General features: G+C 49.6%; 1 protein-coding gene across 2 annotated transcripts in view; it reads left to right on the top strand.

Moving 5' to 3' along the window:
• Nucleotides 1–18,706, top strand: part of ABAT (4-aminobutyrate aminotransferase) — a 78,757-nt gene that overhangs the window by 17,274 nt on the left and 42,777 nt on the right. The window contains exon 1 of one of the 2 annotated variants that reach the window (XM_084881136.1): nt 11,677–11,943. The exons of the other annotated variant lie outside the window; for it this stretch is intronic. The gene's annotated coding sequence lies outside the window, so the exon portion shown is untranslated. Of the gene's footprint in view, nt 1–11,676; nt 11,944–18,706 lie in introns of those variants that run through there. 2 annotated transcript variants of the gene reach the window in all.

Genomic DNA, 18,706 nt, shown 5'->3' with positions numbered 1-18,706 from the left:
CCTTGACCGGAATCGAACCCGGGACCCTTCAGTCCGCAGGTTGACGCTCTATCCACTGAGCCAAACCGGTTTCGGCTAGTGGTAGATTTTAAAAAACTCACTATTCTGCAACCATTCAGGGCATTTCCAGTCCTGCAGATTCACCCCGGGGTTGGTAGGAGGTGGAGAGAAAAATCTCCCCCACCTCCCATGGGCCGGCACCTCTGAGCACTTGCCAAGGCATATTCTTTTCCCTCTTCTGGGAATGGAGAACGAATAAATCCATGCCGGAGCTGCTCACCGCAGTGTGCCAAGGGTCGCCGCATTTGTCCAGGTGAGCTCCTCTGCACGTTTATCTCCGGGGAAAGAGAACACATACAGACCTCTCCATCATTGTTGGGGTTTTGCTGCCTGGTCCAACAGAATAAACTGTTCCCCAAAAACAAACAAGGAGAGATTCGCTTGGTTCAGACCTTTGAAGGACCCAAAGCTATCTTGTAGGAGACAGCAGATTGTCACTGAATTTCCCTGGGGCTGGTAATCTTTAACCCAGAAAAGGCTATAAAATGGGGCGCTCTCCCCTTGTAGGTGCCAGGGTTGCTGGGGAAGTCCCTGCCCAGGCTCAGCTGGGGCTGCAGCATCCTGCCCCCCAACCTGAATGAGCAAGGCCAGCTGCCGGCTCAGGGATGCCCACACAGGAAGCTCGCCACACTCGCTCTCAGGGGTAGACCCTGCACACAAGGCCAGGGATGGGAGGGCTGCTGGGGGTCTGCTTGCAACAAAGAACAACAGGGCACTAGACTCTGTGCCGAGCACTTCACACGTATTAATGTCTAACCCTCCAGGTAGTTCTTGAGTTTCTGGTCTCATCAACACTTTACAAATGAGGAAACGGAGGCACAGAGAGGTTAAATAACTGGCCCAATGTTGTATGTGGCTGAAATGTCCATCTTATGTGATTAGAAGAGTTCAGGGCAGTCTGTTCCAGAGTTAGTCCCAGAGAAAGCCCCAGGCCAGGTTGCCCACCTCCCCATGGGGAAGTCATTGCCTGGAGCATTTCTCTGTTTTTTTGTCTCCAACCCCAGACTGTGAATCCCATGAGGATGGAGGCTTAGCCTACCCTTTCTGTGTCCCCAGCATCATCCCAGGATCTGGGACAAAGTGAACATGTGGCCAGTGTTTGTTGAATGAAGGCATGAATACATTATTTGGATTAACTTTCTCAGAGAAATTCTTTTTTTTAATATTTTTATTGATTATGATATCACATAATTGTCCTCATCTCCCCATTCCCATCCCAAATTCCTCCCCACATATACCCCCACCCCCCTGTTGTCCATGGCCACTGGGTAGGTCCATATGCATGCACACGAGTCCTTTGGTTGATCTATTCTCCTTACCCCCACTCTCCCCTACTTTCCCTCTGAGGTTTGAGAGTTTGATCACTGTTTCTCTTTCTCAGAGAAGTTCTTGAGAAGGTTTGTGTTATATTTATTTCCCAACATTTCTTGGAGGGGGCTCTTTGTTTCATTTTGCCTGCTTTTTTATTTTTATTTTTTCAAGGAAACTTTAATTCGAGATCTTTATAGATTCACACCCAGTTTCCCCCAATAGCAACACCTTGCTAACTAACCCACAGTGCAGTATCACAACATGCTTTATTCTCCTAAGCAACCATACCCATGCATTAATAGTTTTTATGTTTTTTTCTTAATGAGCATTGAAATGAAAAGAGTACCACTAAGATAAATGTTTACTTATGTGCCGTCTGAGATCCTAGGACCTGGGTGGCTCAGTGGATGCCATCGACCTGTGTGTGTTGGGCCAGCCATCTGACTGAGCCTCAGTTTCCTTGTATGGAGAATGGGCGTGGTAACAGAACCCGCTTCCCAGAATTCATTGTCAGATTTGGTTGCCAATAGAAGACCCTCAAGAAACGGAGCCCTGCTTCTTGCCAAGAGCTTCCAGTGAGGCCTCAGACACTTGGCTTGTCTTCTCTGAGCCTTGACTTTTCACTCTGTTACAGAGGACGATTGGGCAGGATCTCCGAGGTCCTTATTCATCTCTGACAGACTGTAATGTGAGACTCCTGGTTGCCGCTGCCACTTTGCTGAAAGAGGGGCTTGCGCTGGGGGGGAATGGTGGAAATCTGGCTTCGGACGTGCCATCACAGGCAGAGGAGGGAGCAGAAGGAGAGGAAACCGGCAGGGTCCCACGTCCTGACACCTGAGCCAGCTTGGGGAACACTGCTCTTTGCGCCCTGCTCCGCCCACATCGTCCTTCCCTACCACCTCCCCACTCACAGTGTGTCACATGGACACAATGCCCAGCAGGCTGTGTTCTGTGGGAGCTGCTGCGCCGGGACCCCACCTATTGAGCTTAAGCCGCTGGAACAGGGGGCCTGGCTCCATCCTCACCTGACCAGCGCCTGTGTCTTTTGTCAGCTCAGCTTTTTGTTCTGAGTCTGTGAAATGAAGTCCCAGCTTTGCCTGGGCATAGCTTTAGGGGGAAGTTGCTGAGTCTACAGGGTCATCTCCCCACTTGAGTTGGCATTGTGGGAGGGAAGAGAATGCAGACTTCTGTCAGAGACGGACGAGAAGCAGATGGTTCATATGGTTAAGATAAGAGGCTGGTTCCTTGCTGTAGTCTTCATTTTCTGCAGGAGCCAAGTGAGTGTCAAGATTGCATTTCTCCTCCTCTGTAGAATCACCCCATTGCACCTTGCTCGTGACTCTGCAGAAGAGCGAGGCAGCCAGGCAATGCTTAGTTGCTACAAGAGTGCGGGTGAGTTTCTGTAACCTTCACTTAGCCTGTTTTCCCGTCTACAAAAGGGCACCACTGTGGCATCACAAGATGCTTAAGAGTATCCTTGATATCTGGAAATCAGCATAGAGTATAAATAAAGCCTGACCCAGCAGAGGGCCCTTCAGCTCTTTTTGCCTTGGTTTTCTCATCTGGGAAATGGGAAGAAGGCTTTCTTGTGATGGTGTGATGCCAAGTCTCAAAACAAATGGCACTCTTGGCGAGGAGGGAGACACAGAGAGGTTACTGGTGTTAACTGAATGGAGCAGCTCACCCCTTGGGAACCAGTCCATACCTGCCATTCCTTGGGCAGGACTGGACCAGGGGAGTGGACATCAGAACCTGGGCTGATCTGGCCCAACCATGCCCCCTCTCTGATGCTTGAAGCGCCTCTCCTGTCTCCTAGGTAAAAAGACACCCAGCCTCTGGAGTTGAGTCTACTCCAGCGCAAGGAGCTTTCTTAGTCATTTCTGGTCATTTCTCTCTCGTTTTGTCTATGCCTCTGTTTCCCCTTTGTAAAATTAGAATAATGACATTTGCTGCATCATTTTACCTGTCTCGGTGACCAAAATCGTCACAGAGTTCTGTACTCAGGAAACTCACGTTCTTCTGGGGATGTGGTGAAGACGCAACTTTTTAAGGTAAACAAAACAAGGTGGCGCGTGTCTAGCAGGGAGGAGAAGGGGACGGGAAGCGCAAGGTGCAATTTTAAATCACACCTCAAAGAAGACAGGAGGGAGAGACATAGGGGTCACTGGGGAAGCGATTTGGGGGCAGTAGATAGAGCAAGAGCAAAGCCTTTGAGGTGGGGTCACCTGGCAAATTTTAGGGGCAGCAAAGGGCCAGTTGGCTGCAGCAGAGGAGTGGGGGTTGGGAGAGGGGTGGGCAGAGAGCAGAGGGACAGGGACAGCGAGGTGGAAGGTGCTGGGGTTGTCCAAGGCCTCCTAGAGGCCATGGTGTGGCTTTGGCTTGGTAGAGGGAAGACAGTACAGACGTGTGGTTTCCAGGCTTGGAACGCTGAGATCAAAGTTCACTGTGCACCGTTGTAAAGGGCCAGATGGTGACATTGCCGCCACTGCAGTCACTGTCACCGCTGCTCGGCTGTTCCGCTGTGGCACCGACAGGCAGCTGCAGCAGCCGTAGTCCAGTTCCTCTTCTCGTGCACAGTCAGGCAGCCACGCCTCAGAATGTCCTCTTCCCTGGCCTACAGAGACCCCAGGCTTCCTCGCTCCCAGCTTCCCTTTCCTCCACCGGCTCTGGCGGAATCGGGAAGTTTCGCCTTGCGTCTCCTAAGAGCACTAATCTCCCTGACTATGTTGACCTACTTTCAGCTCTGGAGAACTTCCACTGGGGGATTGGAATCCAGTTTGGCCTGGCCCCATGCTGGCACACCAATGTCCCTTTCACAGCCCACATGGAAGCTCCTCTCCCCCTCGCACACCTTCAGAAGCCAAACCGAACACCAAACAACCGAACACCGCTCAGTTTCCCAGCGCCTCTGGCCTCTCTGTTAATGCCATGTCAGGTTATTCAATAATTTCCCCTGTAAGTAAACATCTAGACACACTGGGCTGCCATCAACTCAGCTTGCCCTCGCTCCCTGTCAGTACAGCTGACCCTTGAACAGCATGGGGGTGGGGATGGGGGCATGCACCAACCCATCGCAATAGAAAATCTGAGTTTAACTTTTTACTTAAAAAAAAAAAAATAAAAGGTTTACTGCTAATCGCCTGCCTGCGGTTGACCCTTCCTGATAGCATAAACAGTGAATGGACACATGTTTTCTGTTATATGTATAATGCACTGTATTCTAAGATTAAAGTAAGCTAGAGTTGAGAAAGTGCTATTCAGAAAATTGTAAGGAAGAGAAAATACGCTTACAGTGCTGATTGAAAAAAAATCTGCATTTAAGTGGATCTGTGCAGTCAAACCCGTGTTGTTCATGAGTCAACGGTGTACCCTAGAGCAGTGGTCGGCAAACTGCGGCTCTGTTGACTAATGAGTGTGCCGACCACTAGGCTAGACTCTCGATTCCAATAATTACAGGCTGTTGTTGTTCCTTGTGATGAAGCCCCTATCCAGTGGTCGGCAGACTCAGTCAACAGAGCGGCACACCGTGTGGCTCAAGAGCCGCAGTTTGCAGACCACTGCCCTAATATTATTCGAGAAAGCTAGAGATGCTTCTTCCCTGCAACACTTGAATAAGTGATGAGCACAGATCATTAGCGGTGAATCACAAAGTACAAACAGTGAGAGAAATAGACTGCCCCGCAGCCCCGCAGCCCAGATAAAACAGTGTCACAGCACACATTTCTTTCCAGCCTCCCTTCTTGGGTGTTATTGGCGTATGGTCTTGTTTTTGTGCGTCTACAAAATTACAACCAGACTGCCTGTACAACTTCACGGCCCTTTCTCTCCCATTGCATGGCTTCGGAAATGATGTTCTTGCCTTTTTACATCACTTCTGGTAAATAAGTTGTTATATTACAGCTGCTCTGAGCAATCCTCAGATGTTGGTTGTTTATTTATGCTGTCCTCGGCCATCCACGCCTCTACATGACACCGTGGCGCTGAACATCTCTGAGCAGATTATTCCGTATTTAGGATTATCTGCATTCGCTCCGTTTCTGGAGGTGGGATTATTTGGGGTTCACAGATTCAACATCTCCTGATTCCTTGTGGCTACATTGTCTGGTGGTGTGTTTGGTGAGGGAACCGGGGGTGATGCTCTGACTTCAAGATTGGAGGTCAGAAATGCAAGTAGCTGGTTGGTTGATTGGTTGGTTGGCTGGTTGGCTGGCTTTTCTTCCTGGACCTCCTTTCAGAGAGGAAACTGAGTTCACACCTAACAGCACGGTCAGTTGCACAAAGCAGTTGAGACAGGAGGCAGACTTCAGAGTTCCTGTGGCAAATGATGCTGTTTCTCTGAAGAGCTCTGTGGTAGCGAATTGACCACATTTCTCAGTAGGGCCTTTAGATCCTTCGGGTTAGGACTGTGCTCACAATAAGATGTCAGTAATTGCTTTTATAGCTGAGACGGTTGTGTCCTCTTTGCCAGGCCCTCAGTTCTCTGTAAAATGGGGATACCTTCCAGGAATCAGAGGTAGAAATGGCCAGAGAGAATAAGCAAAAGGTAGAGGCGAGTGATGTGAGAGAGAGGGAAGTTGGTGTGACTTGGGAAGCATCTCAGAGGCCTAATGAAAGCCTGGGACCAACTCTGATCTGTAGAGTGACAAGCTAAGGGTGCGGAGGCAGGACGATGACTCTGCCCCTGCAGTGGTCTTGGTGAAATATGACCAGCTAATGCAAATGAGGGGAGAAGCAGGTGAATTAAAGACATATTTTAGAGGCAGCTTAGAGTTCCCTTTCTTCCTCCCTTCTCTGGTTTCATCTTCAAGCTGATAACCAGGTAATTCTGGTCATGTCCAAGAGGTCAGTGCTAACATGTAGTTGAGTTTTATGCCAGTTTGCAAGAGGCAAGCGAGAAGCCTGCATTTCTGAGGCAGGGCCACAATTATGGAAGCAAAAAGCTGGCTGGGCTGACCTTGGGTGCATCCTAGCCAGGAGTTAGGGATGTTGACAAACCCTAGAGCACGCATCTTTCTGGCTTTGAACAGGATCATCTCAGAACCAGTCATAAAATCACCACCAGCCCCAGCCCCAGAAAACCATAGCCAGTACGCACGTGCCATAATTAAAATCAGCGGTGACATTTGTCCCGAGTGGGGGTAGCATGCTGAAAGCAGCTAGCCTTCCCACATGGATCCCACAAAAGAATGAAATCACTAGTGGGTCCAACAGGGACCTGCTCTGAGGGGATGCATACCTGAACTTGATGGGTCCCTCTAACCCACATCCCACCTAGACAACAGGAGACACACCAGTGGGGAGATTCACTCACTGTCTGGTTTATTACCAGTTCCTGAGGTCCTATGCTGGTACAAAGTTCAGAGTGTGCTGCACACTTTTTAACTCATGCTTATTAGATCTTATGTATTGATTAATCAGATTGTTTAAAATTAAGTGCTACAAGTCAAATTCCTTTCCTGGGAGCTTAATTTTTACAGACTCACTCCTGTGACCGACCTGTGGTACCAGGGTTTCTGGCTTCTGTGCGGCGACAGGAGGGACCGGGTTTTGGATGAACTTTGGTTCCTCTGGTAATTAGCTCTAATCTTGTGCACATTGCCGGATCTACCTGCACTTCGTTTTTCTTGTTGGTAGCCCATCAGAGTACCTCCTTCCCGGGGGTCATGCAAATACTATACACTGAGTGGCCAGATTAGTATGATCTCTGAGTGCATAATAATCTGGCCACTCGGTGTGTGTGTGTGTGTGTGTGTGTGTGTGTGTGTGTATTAGAGGCCTGGTGTGTGTATTAGAGGCCTGTGTGTGTGTATTAGAGGCCTGGTGCATGAATTTGTGCATGGGTGGGGTCCGGCCAGCCTGGCCAGTGTGAGGAGACATGGGCAGTTGGCCAGCCTGCCTGCTGGTCGAACTCCTGGTCGAGGGGACAATTTGCATATTAGCCTTTTATTATATAGGATATACACTGAGTGGCCAGATTATTATGCATACAGAGATCATAATAATCTGGCCACTCAGTGTAGATGGCGTTAATCTGTGTGAAATAGTTAGATCAGGACTGGAAATATAACAGGCGCTCACTAACTGGTTGCCCATACATTATTTAAGATTCAGACCCATTCCAGGTATATTTCAGCACCAACCAAGCTGCATCCTCCAATAAGCCACACATTGCTACTGAGCACTGAAATGTGGCTAGTCTGAACTGAAATGTGCTTTAAACGTAAACTACACATTGGATTTTGAAGACATAGTATGACAAAAAGATTATTAAAATTTCATTAATTTAATTTTATATTGATCACATGTTGAAATGATATTTTGGATATACCAGGTTAAATAGAACATACAGCTAACACTCATCTGTTCCCTTTCTTAATGTGGCCACTAGAAAATTTAAATTGAACAAGTAACTCGCATTTATATTTATTTTTTACAGCACTGGTTGGAAGGTCTGATTTAAGAATTAGGAAGGAATACGAAATGGAAAAAGCGTGGACCCTGCAGTCAGAATGTTTGGGGGTTGTCTGGGTAGCATCACTCTCTTATGGTTCTAGGCAAGTCACGTAACCTCTGTAAAATGGGAGCAAGATTCCCTACCACAGAACGGTTGTTTTGAGGCTTAAATGAGATCATATATGGGAAGTGCTTAGCTCAGTTGTAGGCACGAAATTGGTGCTCAGACGAAAAAGGTTCTAGCTTTTGTCACATGCGCTAGGGGGGTGCAGTATTCAGAAGTGATCTGAACAGATTCTAAAGATGAATTAATATCAGTAACTCTCATTTGTCTGGCAAGACGACTCTTGCATGCTGGTTTCATCTCTAGCGCCAACTTTGACCTTCAGAATGATCCTGGGAGGTATCGTCAGCCCCTTAGAGAGCTGGGGAGACTAAGGCACAGGAGACCTTCAAGGTCTGAGCAGCCCCATTGTGTTCCCTCAGAACTTGTCTGCCTCCAAGTTGTGTTCGGTTTTTGCTCCTCCACCCTCTAGTTAGGTAGCATCTGCAGTTGTGTCTTTTTTTTTTCTTTTCTTTTCTTTTCTTTTCTTTTTTTTAAATATAATTCATTTTTTACAGAAGGAAGAGAGAGGGATAAATAGTTAGAAACATCGATGAGAGAGAATCATCGATCAGCTGCCTCTTGTGGGCACCTCCTACTGGGGATGTGCCCGCAACCAAAGTACATACCCTTGACTGGAATCGAACCTGGGACCCTTGAGTCCACAGGCCGACGCTCTATCCACTGAGCCAAACCAGTTTGGCTACAGTTGTGTTTTGAACAAAGCAGAAGACCAACACCTAGTGCAGCCCAGCAGCCTCGCTGACTGCCTGACAGTGCTGAGCTGTGTGTTATGGAGGGAGACAAGCAAGGCATTCCTGGGCCTCTTTTGTTCCCCAGCCGGGGGGGGGGTAGAAGGGGAAAGGGGACAACTAGTGCTGGCACTTGTGTCAGAGAGGAGGCAGCTCATAAAGTCATGTGCCCTGGACACCTTGGTCCCTACTTATGTCTCACCCTGACTCGATACCCCAGTGAGGTGCTGCTGGGGACAAGGAGATCCTGTGCCTTACACACTCCTTTGCAGCTTTCTTAACTTAATACATTAAACACTTTCTCATGTCAGTACAGAGGCAAAACACGGCCTCTTTTTATTGGATGAATGCTATTCTGTATTATGCTGGACCCAAATGTATTCAGCCAGTTCCTCCTGATGGACATTAAGGTTGCTTTCCATTTGTATCAATGAGACAAACTTCTTCAAGTAGAATTATGCTGAGAAAAAAAATGGTCAGTGCATCTAAAATTTTATAGATTTTTGCCTGGCTCAGTGCTTGAGCATCGACCTATGAACCAGGAAGTCACAGTTAGATTCCTAGCCAGGGCACATGCCCGGGTTGTAACCTCAATCCCCAGCGTCGGGCGTGCAGGAAGCAGCTCATTAATTATTCTGTCTTGTCATTGGTGATTCTCTCCTCCCTTCTTTTCTGAAATCAATAAAAATATGTTTTTAAGAAGACTTTATAGATTTTGATAAATTGCTCTCCAAGATATTTGTAATTGATACCCCCACCAGCAATGTATGAGGTGCCAATTCCCCCACACCGTCAACATGGCCATATATTTCATGATAATAAATCAGTATGGAGAAGGCAGAGGGAGAGTGGGATGGTAGCTGGAAGACCAGTCAAGAAGCTGGGGCAGTACTGGGCACTTGAACTCTACAGGACAAAAGAGAGTGGATGGGAAGGAGACTAGGCTTAGTGTGGATGTAAAATCCCAGGGCGTGGTGGTGGAAGATGATGACAGGAAGGAGTCGAGGACGGATCTTGGGTTTCCATCTTGAACAGATGGGTAGACGGGAATTCTGTTTATTGAAATGCTGAACACAAGAAAGGAAATCGGTGTGGTGATGGGAAAATGCTGGTGTGAGCTGAGAACATATGGGGTTTAATATGCAGAATGCCCTCTTGGAGGTTTTCACTGGGCCAGGGAGGAAGATTCCGAGGGCAGGAGGGGGGTGAATCATGTGTGGAAACCATGAGTGTGTGTGTGATCTCCCATGGATGGGTGGATGGATGGATGAGTGAGAGATTGGATGGATGGATGGGTGGATGGACGGACAGATGGACGATAGACAGAAGTCTAGAGTTTACTCCATTTAGAATCATATCAAATTGCTGTCTTTGTTCAAAAATTATCAAATACTTAATTTTACACAGGCTGCAGCATTGGAGGGGAAAGGGTACTGATGGCTGCAATTTAATTTGACATGCACCAAAAATAGGATTAATGGCCCTGGCCAGTTTGCTCAGTCGTTAGAGTGTCAGCCTGAGGACATTTAATTTCTGGTCAAGGGCACATACCTCAGTTGCAGGCTCGATCTGAGACCCTGATCGGGGTGCAAATGGGAGGCAACCAATGGCTGTGTCTCTCACATTGATGTTTCTCTCTTTCTCTTTCCCTGACTTCCTCCTTCCCCTCCACTCTCTCTAAAATAAAAACAACAACAAAAATCAATGGGGGAAATACCCTTGGGTGGGAATTAAAAAATTGAATTAATGGATAATAGATTTGGAGAAAGCAAGCATGGTAAAGAGGTTAATAACTGAGCTAAGTGGTGGATACACACCTATTCACTGTCAAATTCAACTTTGCTCTCTGTTGGAAATTTCCATAATCAAATCATGGGGAATGTTTTCCCGTGTCAAACGTTGGCAGTTTCGTGTTTTTTCACCTAATAATTTACCCCTCATTTGGGCAGGTCCCCACTTTGTAGCATCAACAGATCTGCGGTCTCCTTTGGCCTTTTCCTTCCCCGAGTTGGAGGCTGAAGGTCGGCGTTTCTCCCTCCCAGACACGGTTCAGGTTGAACTGCTCGAACGTGCTGATTACTGTGCTGAGGTTGCCGGTAGCTGGCTTGTAATAATTACAGATTTTCTCTGCGATTTGATCCCATTGGTTGCCACAGCAACGGTGTAATAGCTCAACTGAAGCGCTGTCGCTGTGATTTAGAACCAACCCGTCTCTCTTGAAGCCTCAGGTCTGGGTGCCCCCACTTCCTGGCCGTTGTCATAGCAACCGATGAGTTGCACATGACTGAAAACTCTGTGTCCGCGCCCCCGCCCCCATTCACCTTCCCCATCTCGTGACCATTCCCACATCCTCTTCTGGGCCCCTGTGGATAGGCATTGATCCCAGCTTGGTCTACAATGGGGGTTGCGGGGGGACCGGAGTCATGATTCCCCAATGTCATCGTTGCCCCCCTCCCCGCCCCCGAGGGGTTCTGGGAAATTATCAGAGCCAGAGCTGCCTCTGGCTCCTGGAGGCCTGAAGTGGAGTGGGCGCCCCTCAGAGCCCCTTCATGGCCGTGGCTGTCACAGGCTGGCTCTGCCGCAGCCGCAGCACCGGGTCCTGGGGAAGCCATTTAGGACTGGAAGCCTTGGATCTCTGTTTTGCCGCTACAGGCGTTCCTGAGCCCCTTGGAGAAAAACCTAGGAAGCGGCCCCTGGAAGAAGCGGGGCAGGGGGGCTGGGGGGGGGGGGGTAGCAGACAGCCTGTTTCCAAGGGTCCCAGATCGGCTCTCCTCGGCTTAAACCCAGCTGAGCTTAAAACACCGCTTTTTAGAAATCCATGTTCTGTTTTCCTCTCTGTTATCTCGTCTTTTCCTGTCTCTCTTTGTTTCTGTATGGATTTTTTTCTCTCTGTTTCTGTTTGATCTCTCTCTCTCTCTCTCTCTCTCTCTCTCTCTCTCTCTCCTCTCTCTCTCTCTCTCTCTTCCCTTCTCTCTCCCCCTCCCCTCCATCCCTCTGCCTCTGGCACTTGCTGGGAACCAGCTGAGCACATCCTTTTCCCAAACCTGCTTTGCTTCCAAGGAGTCCTTTCCTCTCTTGTGCCTGAGCCCACGCTCTGGGGACTGCGGGAAGCCCGGGCATCCTCCAGAGCGGGAACTGGGACCCAGCGGCACCTCTTAGGATGGACCGGCCAGCCGCGTCCCTGGGACTCCGCAGGATGGCATAGAGGAGGCGTTTTCAGCAGGCAGAGCCGGGCGTGCTGCGGGACCCTGACCACCGGGCTCTGTGAGTGCAGGGGTGCGTGCGTATGTACCTTCGTGTATTTGCATGTATCTGCCGGCATGTGGAGGTGTGTCTCAGCGTGTGTCGGTGATTGCTGTCTGATGTTGGGTGTGCACGTGTGTGCGCGCGAGCGCGCCTGTGTGTGACTTTCAGTCTGAAGGGCACACGATTGTACATGGCAGATTTTCCAAGGATGCTTTGTGGAGCGAGCACAGCTGAAGGAGCCCCTTTAACGTGCGAATGAAGTAAACAAAGAAGGGTATGAAAATGAAGCTGAGGGATTGCTTTTGTCAGCCATCTGCCTTCTGGCCCTGGGAAATGAAGTAAGGGTCACCTTGAAAAGACATTTTGGCTCAAGCCCCCAAATAAATCCTTCCTTTCCATTCTGAGGGCTAAAACAACCTCCACACATCCCTTTCTCTTTGAAACTCAGGGGTATGGGAGGCTCAGCCAGGGGGTCTCTGATGTGGAGAGCGTGGGTTTGTAGTGAGAATCTCTTGCCTGACATCCGGGATGAATTATGCCAAGAGCAGGTGTGAGGAAACTTAGGAGAGCAACTCCCTTGCATCTTTTCCCGCGGTCAACGAGAAGTTGATTTTTAATTTTTTCACGGAAGCAGCCCATGTCCTAAGGGGCAGCAAGAAAAGGAGCAGGAGCAGAAAACAACATTGCATCTGCAGAGCAAGCCGTGGGAATCCCAGGGACTTGCCACTTAGGATCCTGCATTTGGTGGCTGAGAGCTGGCAGCCACGTCACCCCTGGAGGGACTCGCCTGGATGAATATCTGGGAGATGTAGCAGCCAGCCGCCCTGGGGGAATGCTGACAGTGCTGGGCACACCCTGGGCACCTGGGGGGCGAGGACAGATCCGGGGATGAGCCCAGCCTCGGGTAGTAGCTTCCAGTCCCAGTAGGAACAGCCCCTGACCACTCAGTGCGGCGCCCTCCCTCTCCGTCGTGGCTGCCACTTGCAGTTCCTCCGGGACCCACTCTCGTTCCCTGACGCCCTGGCCTCTGTCTGCAGGGGTCCTGCCGCTTTGGTCCACCTGCCAACGCTCTGATCGTGTCCCCTGTCGCTGCTTCCCAGAAATCTGTAACTTCCTCCCAAGAACGAGTGCTCTGCGCCCTCCTCTACCTGCCCAACCAAATACCTTGTGCCCTCCAGACCCCGTTCTCCATGTGCCCATAGCTGCAGTTCATTGTACAAAGACGTAAAGGAAAATATTGTTTAAAATGAAACCCATGCAAAGTGACTGGCCTGGAATCTTAACATGTCAATGTCATAAAAGACAAAGCGGCCGAGAAATGGTTCGTTCCAGGTTCACAAGGGACGGAAGAGCCGAGCAGACAAATGCAATGTGGTGCTGGGGTGGAGCCTCGGTCCAGGGAGCAGCAGCCACAGAGGATGTTGTGGGGGCACGTGGGGAATGTGGGTATAGACCGTGTACTAGATATCAATGATAAATATCCTGAGCGCGAAACACTTTGTACTATCTCAGATCGTTTGTGCAGAGGTTATATAGGAGGGTGTCCTTGTTCTTAGAAGATATAGTCTAAACTCTAAAGGACTTAGGGATGAAATTTAACAATGTCTATAACTAACTCTCAAGTAATTCAGAAGATACATGATAAGCTGATAGATAGGTGATGGATGGATAGGTAGATAGGTAACAGATGTGGCAGAGTATTGACAATTGATGGCTCTAGGATTATGGTAGCTGCTGGCTATGCTTGCAACCTTCCTATAGTTTAAAAATTGCTTTGGTGCCCGCTATGTGCTGGGCACTCTGCCTAGTGGTGTGCATGGATTGCCTCACTTAATCCTCAGAGAGGCCTGGGAAGGAGGGAGTTCTATCAGACCCATTTCCCAGTTGAGAAAACAGAGACGAAGCCAGATTCAAGCCCAAGACAAAGCCCACATTAGTTCCACCATCCCACGGACCCCCATTACTGTGACATTCCCGAGGATAGCTCAATGGTCTGGGTCCTCTAGAACAGTGTTTCCCAACCTTCTCTCATGATGAGAATCACCTGGTGGAGTTGTTAAAACACAGATTCCTGAATCCCAACTAAGAAGTGCTAAACTAGAATTTTTGAGAACATATAGGTAAAATTGCATACCTAACTTAGTGCTCTGTATATAAAATCTGTCTTAGAGCACTAGTTAAGTATACAATTTTACCTATATGTTCCCAAAAATTCTAGTTTAGCACTTCTTAGTTGGGATTCAGGAATCTGTGTTTTAACAACTCCACCAGGTGATTCTCATCCTGAGAGAAGGTTGGGAAACACTGCTCTAGAAGAAGCATTTCTGTGTGTGTCTGTTGTGTGGAGAAGGTTAAGAGCACTGAACCTAGAGCCAGCGTGGGCTTGTAAACTGGCTCAGCTACTTGGTGGCTATGTGTCGTTGGGCAAGTCACTTAACCTCTCTGTGCTCCCGTTTCCTTTTGTTTTTGTAAGGGAGAAGTATGCTTGAACCTGCTTCGGAGGGTTTGTCTGAACATTCAAGGCACTATGAATATAAAAGGCTTAAGACAGGATTTGGCCCACATTGATCAGTAAATGCGGGTTGTCGCTGTAGCCAAGCTCTTTCCCTGGCACCCCATTCTGTCCTCGGGGCCCCACTCCTTTCGCTAAACAAGCTAAACAAGGCATTGCCAGCTGCACGGTCATGCTCCAGCCATCTGCCCTCAGAGTCCCATGGGAGGACACGGCCAACCATTGTCTGGTGGATGGCTACATTTTATATTTCGGAGGAAAACACGTCGCCAGATGGGGAAGTAGGGCTGGACATAAGGATCTTTGGAATCCACACACTTGTGCCTTCCGGGAGGCCTGGCAGTTTGGCCGGGGTCACGTGATTGATGGCCATGATGGTCACATCCAAAGCAAGAATGAGACTGGTTGAAATTATGATTTTTGGGAGCAATGAATTGGGGTGCTCTTTCTTTGCTGTATCTTTGGATTGCCCCTTTGCTGGCTCTCCTGCACCAAAATGTTGAAAGAATTGGCTGGCAGGATTAGGAGGCAAGAACAGAGAGGCAAACTCTTTTTCGCAGATTAGTGTTAAACACCCAGTGAGCACTGTCTTAAGCACCATGGAGCTAGCTACAAAGATGCCAGTTCTCTGTACCTTCCATGGGGTGGGACAGGGCTCCTCGTGGGATTAGGGCGCCTGCACCCTGGAAGGGACAGGGAGGACAAGCGTTCGGGCGTAGGAGACGCGCCAAGTGTGGGCAGAGACTGGCATTGCTCCATTCGGGCAATCACAGGCCACCTTGAATGAGTGTGTGGTCGGGAGACGAGGCTCTTTAGGAGGCCTGTATACTGTGATCTCTGTCGGTTTGAAGTTCTTTGTTCCCAGAAGAGACATGGGCTGGCTGGTCTGAGTCGTCGGATGAGGTTTCTGGGGAAGGACCAAAGCCATCAAACTGTGCCAAGATGCTGGTCTTCAAGCCCAGGCCGCCCTCGTTCTACGTAACGCCACTGTCTCCAGCTGTGTGTTCTCGTGCAAGTGGCAAAACCTCTCTGAACCTACCCCATCACTTGAAAAATGGGAATAGAAACATCTGCCTTCCAACATTAGATGAGGGCGTTAAGCCTTGACACAGTAGGCATTCATTCATTCAGTTGTAGCAGATCCTTCTATCCATGCCTAAATGAAAGGTCCTCTGAATTGTTGGGAAGACACTTCGAAGAGACTGTAGGAATAGGCACACCCCCTATCTCTGATCACCAACATGATGTTTCCAAGTCGCCCTGTGCAGACCTTGAAGGAAACAAAGAGCTGATGTGCGGTGTGCTGTGGTATTTGCATACTCACCAGTTCCCGGAGTTCGTAAAATGGGTTTTTCTCTGAACAGGAACTGCATCTCTTACAACCGAGTTGACCTTAGTTGTCGGTTTGTTGCTGGCCCACGGGACGCAGATTCCAGAGAACAGAGCAGGGCTTGGCCTTGTGCGGCTCGGGGTTCGAGGCTCAGCACAGGTTCTCCATAAAGATTTGTGAACAAATCGATTTTAAAGGCCGGACCTCCTGTGACTTTGGCCCGGGGTAGCGTCCTTCTCAAACCACACTCTGTTCTTCCACTCCTCCTCTCTTGTAGGGCCGGAAGTCCAGTTAGCTCATCTGTCTGAGGACACTTCCTTCTGAATCTTCCCTACCCCAGAACAAAGGCTCCTGTCTCACATTCAGACATTGGAAAACTTGTATATTCTTTTCCCCTTCACTTTGCTTGCTCACAGGCTGGGGGCCACCGCCTTCTGGGGACGCTGTAGTCATGCTGTCTGCACCCAGAGTTTAAGTTCGCCTCCCTCTTCCTGATGGAGCCCGGGAGGGACAGGCAGGGAGGCGGGCTGAACTGGGGCCCAGATGCCCGAGGGTGGGCCAGGAGGGGCAGGCCAGCTCCTCTCAGGGAACCTGGGCCACCGCACACGCCAATAGCTTTTCGCAGCCCTCAGGCTGTAGGAGAGATGCCTTCCCCTCAGGGGAGAGGGTTCTCTGGAAACTGAGACCGTGGCCTGTGAGGGGCCATCTTTCTCTGCCTGTGTAAGTTCTTCAGTTGGCCCTAACCAAGCTGAGTGCTGCATGACCTCATGGGTTAGGCCTCGCCCTTCCCATTTGACAGATGAGGAAACTGAGGCCCTGATGAGTTGAACAATTTACCCAGAGTCACTAAGCTAGTATATGGCACCCAATCGCTGGCTCAGATGGCTTTCTAAACAGCACCTCTGTCTTTCTTAGTCAACACTTGCCTGTTTCCAAGAATAGTTTTCCTCTCGCCTCATACAAGTCTCTGATGATTGTATGAAGCCCCAAGAGGCAGATTACAGGAAATTAGGAATGCTAGGAGGGAGGGCTGGGGCCGGGCTGCAGAGATAGGCAGGGGAGATGGCGGGAGCGGGGGAGGCGGAGGGAAGCCAGGTCTGAGATAAAGCCTCTGTCCCAGCACCATCCATCACAGCCCCGTGAATGAGGCCCTGTTAGCCATCGCAAAGGCCCAGGGTTCCAGCTTTATTGGTTGCCATGGCGACCCCTGGCCTTGGCAACTTTTGTTATCGTGTATTATTGAGTGTGCAGAAAAGCCAGCGCTGGAAACTGCGGACTAGAAAGGAATGTCCCCAACCCCTGCCAGCACTTTTGTCTCTGCCCTGAGAGCAAACGGGAGAACGAGAGAGAGCGTCCTTGGAGTCCCAGAGAGGCCTGGTGGGTCCGCATCTAGCCAGTGGTGCAGGCAAAGATTCCATGTACACAGGGCAGCATAGTAGAAAGATGAGTCCTACACCACCTTCTTAAGGAGCTTGTGGAGAGTTTACTATTTATCCAGTGATCAGTTGAAGCCAGGCGCTGCTCTGGGGCTGGGGATAATAGCAGGGGCCAAGTCTCTGCCAGCCCCTGAGGTATCAGGTTCAAGTGGTATTACCCCCATTTTACAGACGAGGAAGCTGAGGCACAGAGAGGTTACTTAACGTGTCCAGGATCACACAGCAGGTAAAGGAGGGTGGTTTCCCAGGCAACACCCTGCACACAATGTCCTCAAATGTTTGAGACAAGTGGTTTTAAATGAGAGCCATGGCTTCTTTCTCCCTGAACCTTTCAAAGCAACCTCCCTTTCCAGGGCCAGGGGGCTGTGCAGAGCTGGGTCAAGTGCAGGGTCCACCATCCGTCTCTTACAATGGTAGTTGTTAACCTCGCCATGGGAGCTTCCCCTGTGCCCAGAGCACATCGTGAGGCCGGGGGTAGCTGTTCTGGGAGGGTGGGCCTGCCATGGGTGCAGAGCTCCTGGGAGAAATCACCGGCTTTGGAGCTCTGAGGCCTCGGAAAAGCCCATTCACTTCTGAGCTGGTCATACAAGGCAGACTCTTCAACGATGGAAGTTACATGTGGAAGGTACATGGCACCTAGTAAGTGAGCAAAACACAGCGGCCGGTCCTTTTCCGGCTTCTATTCCCCCTCCAGAGCAAGCTGTAATCCTCTCGCCCTATTGATTTAAACCCTGCACTAGCCCATCCTTTCCCGCCCTCCAAATGCAGGAGGCAGATAAGAGGGAGCCAAGAGAACTAATTAGCATTTTAATTAAAGGGAGAGGGCTGGGGGGAGGTGGGTCCACCGGAGGACTCTCTCGGTGGTTGGACCAGGGTGTTCCACTTGTTTTGACCGAGACCTACAGCAAGAAACAGCACTGAATGCCTGAAACAGAAACTACCCTCTCTTGCCATGCACACTGATGGTGCCTATTCTATTTCAGTTATTGAGTGAATTGAAGTTCCCCTGCAGTTCTGATTATGCCGAGGAAAAGAGTCTGTTGGATGCTAGCCTGCCGTTCATGGCTGTCTCATACCTGCCAGGCTCCCTCCTGTTCCAGCAAAAGCGAGGGCCAGGCTGAGTCCAGAGCCTTGGGCGGCTGACTGTACCCAGCTCTTCAGTAATAACCTGCTTGGATTTTGTTGCATTCTTTCCCCCCTCACCTTCGTTTGTAGCAAATGAAACTCCGAGGGAGGGGAGGTTCAATAGCGAGACTAGAAAAGATTCTTAGGGAATACTCTTTATTTAAAAAATAAATACAGAGCAAATTGATTTTAAAGAAATATGATAAGTAATGACATGATGTATGTCAGTTAGGACTGAGAGAAGTCACGTGCTGTGTAATGAGCCGCAAAGAACCCAGAGGGACACGTAGGGCTTCCGAGACCAGGAGCGCCAGCACCCAGCTGGTTCCCATTCTGATTTTGGGAGTACCCCCCAAAGCATCCCCAACCCGGGATCCC

Source organism: Pipistrellus hanaki, assembly GCF_964339955.1.
Source record: "Pipistrellus hanaki genome assembly, chromosome: 4".
NCBI classification, from domain to species: Eukaryota; Metazoa; Chordata; class Mammalia; order Chiroptera; family Vespertilionidae; genus Pipistrellus; species Pipistrellus hanaki.
Note: the sequence above shows the minus strand (reverse complement) of the source record. Positions and strands in the feature narration are given on the sequence as shown.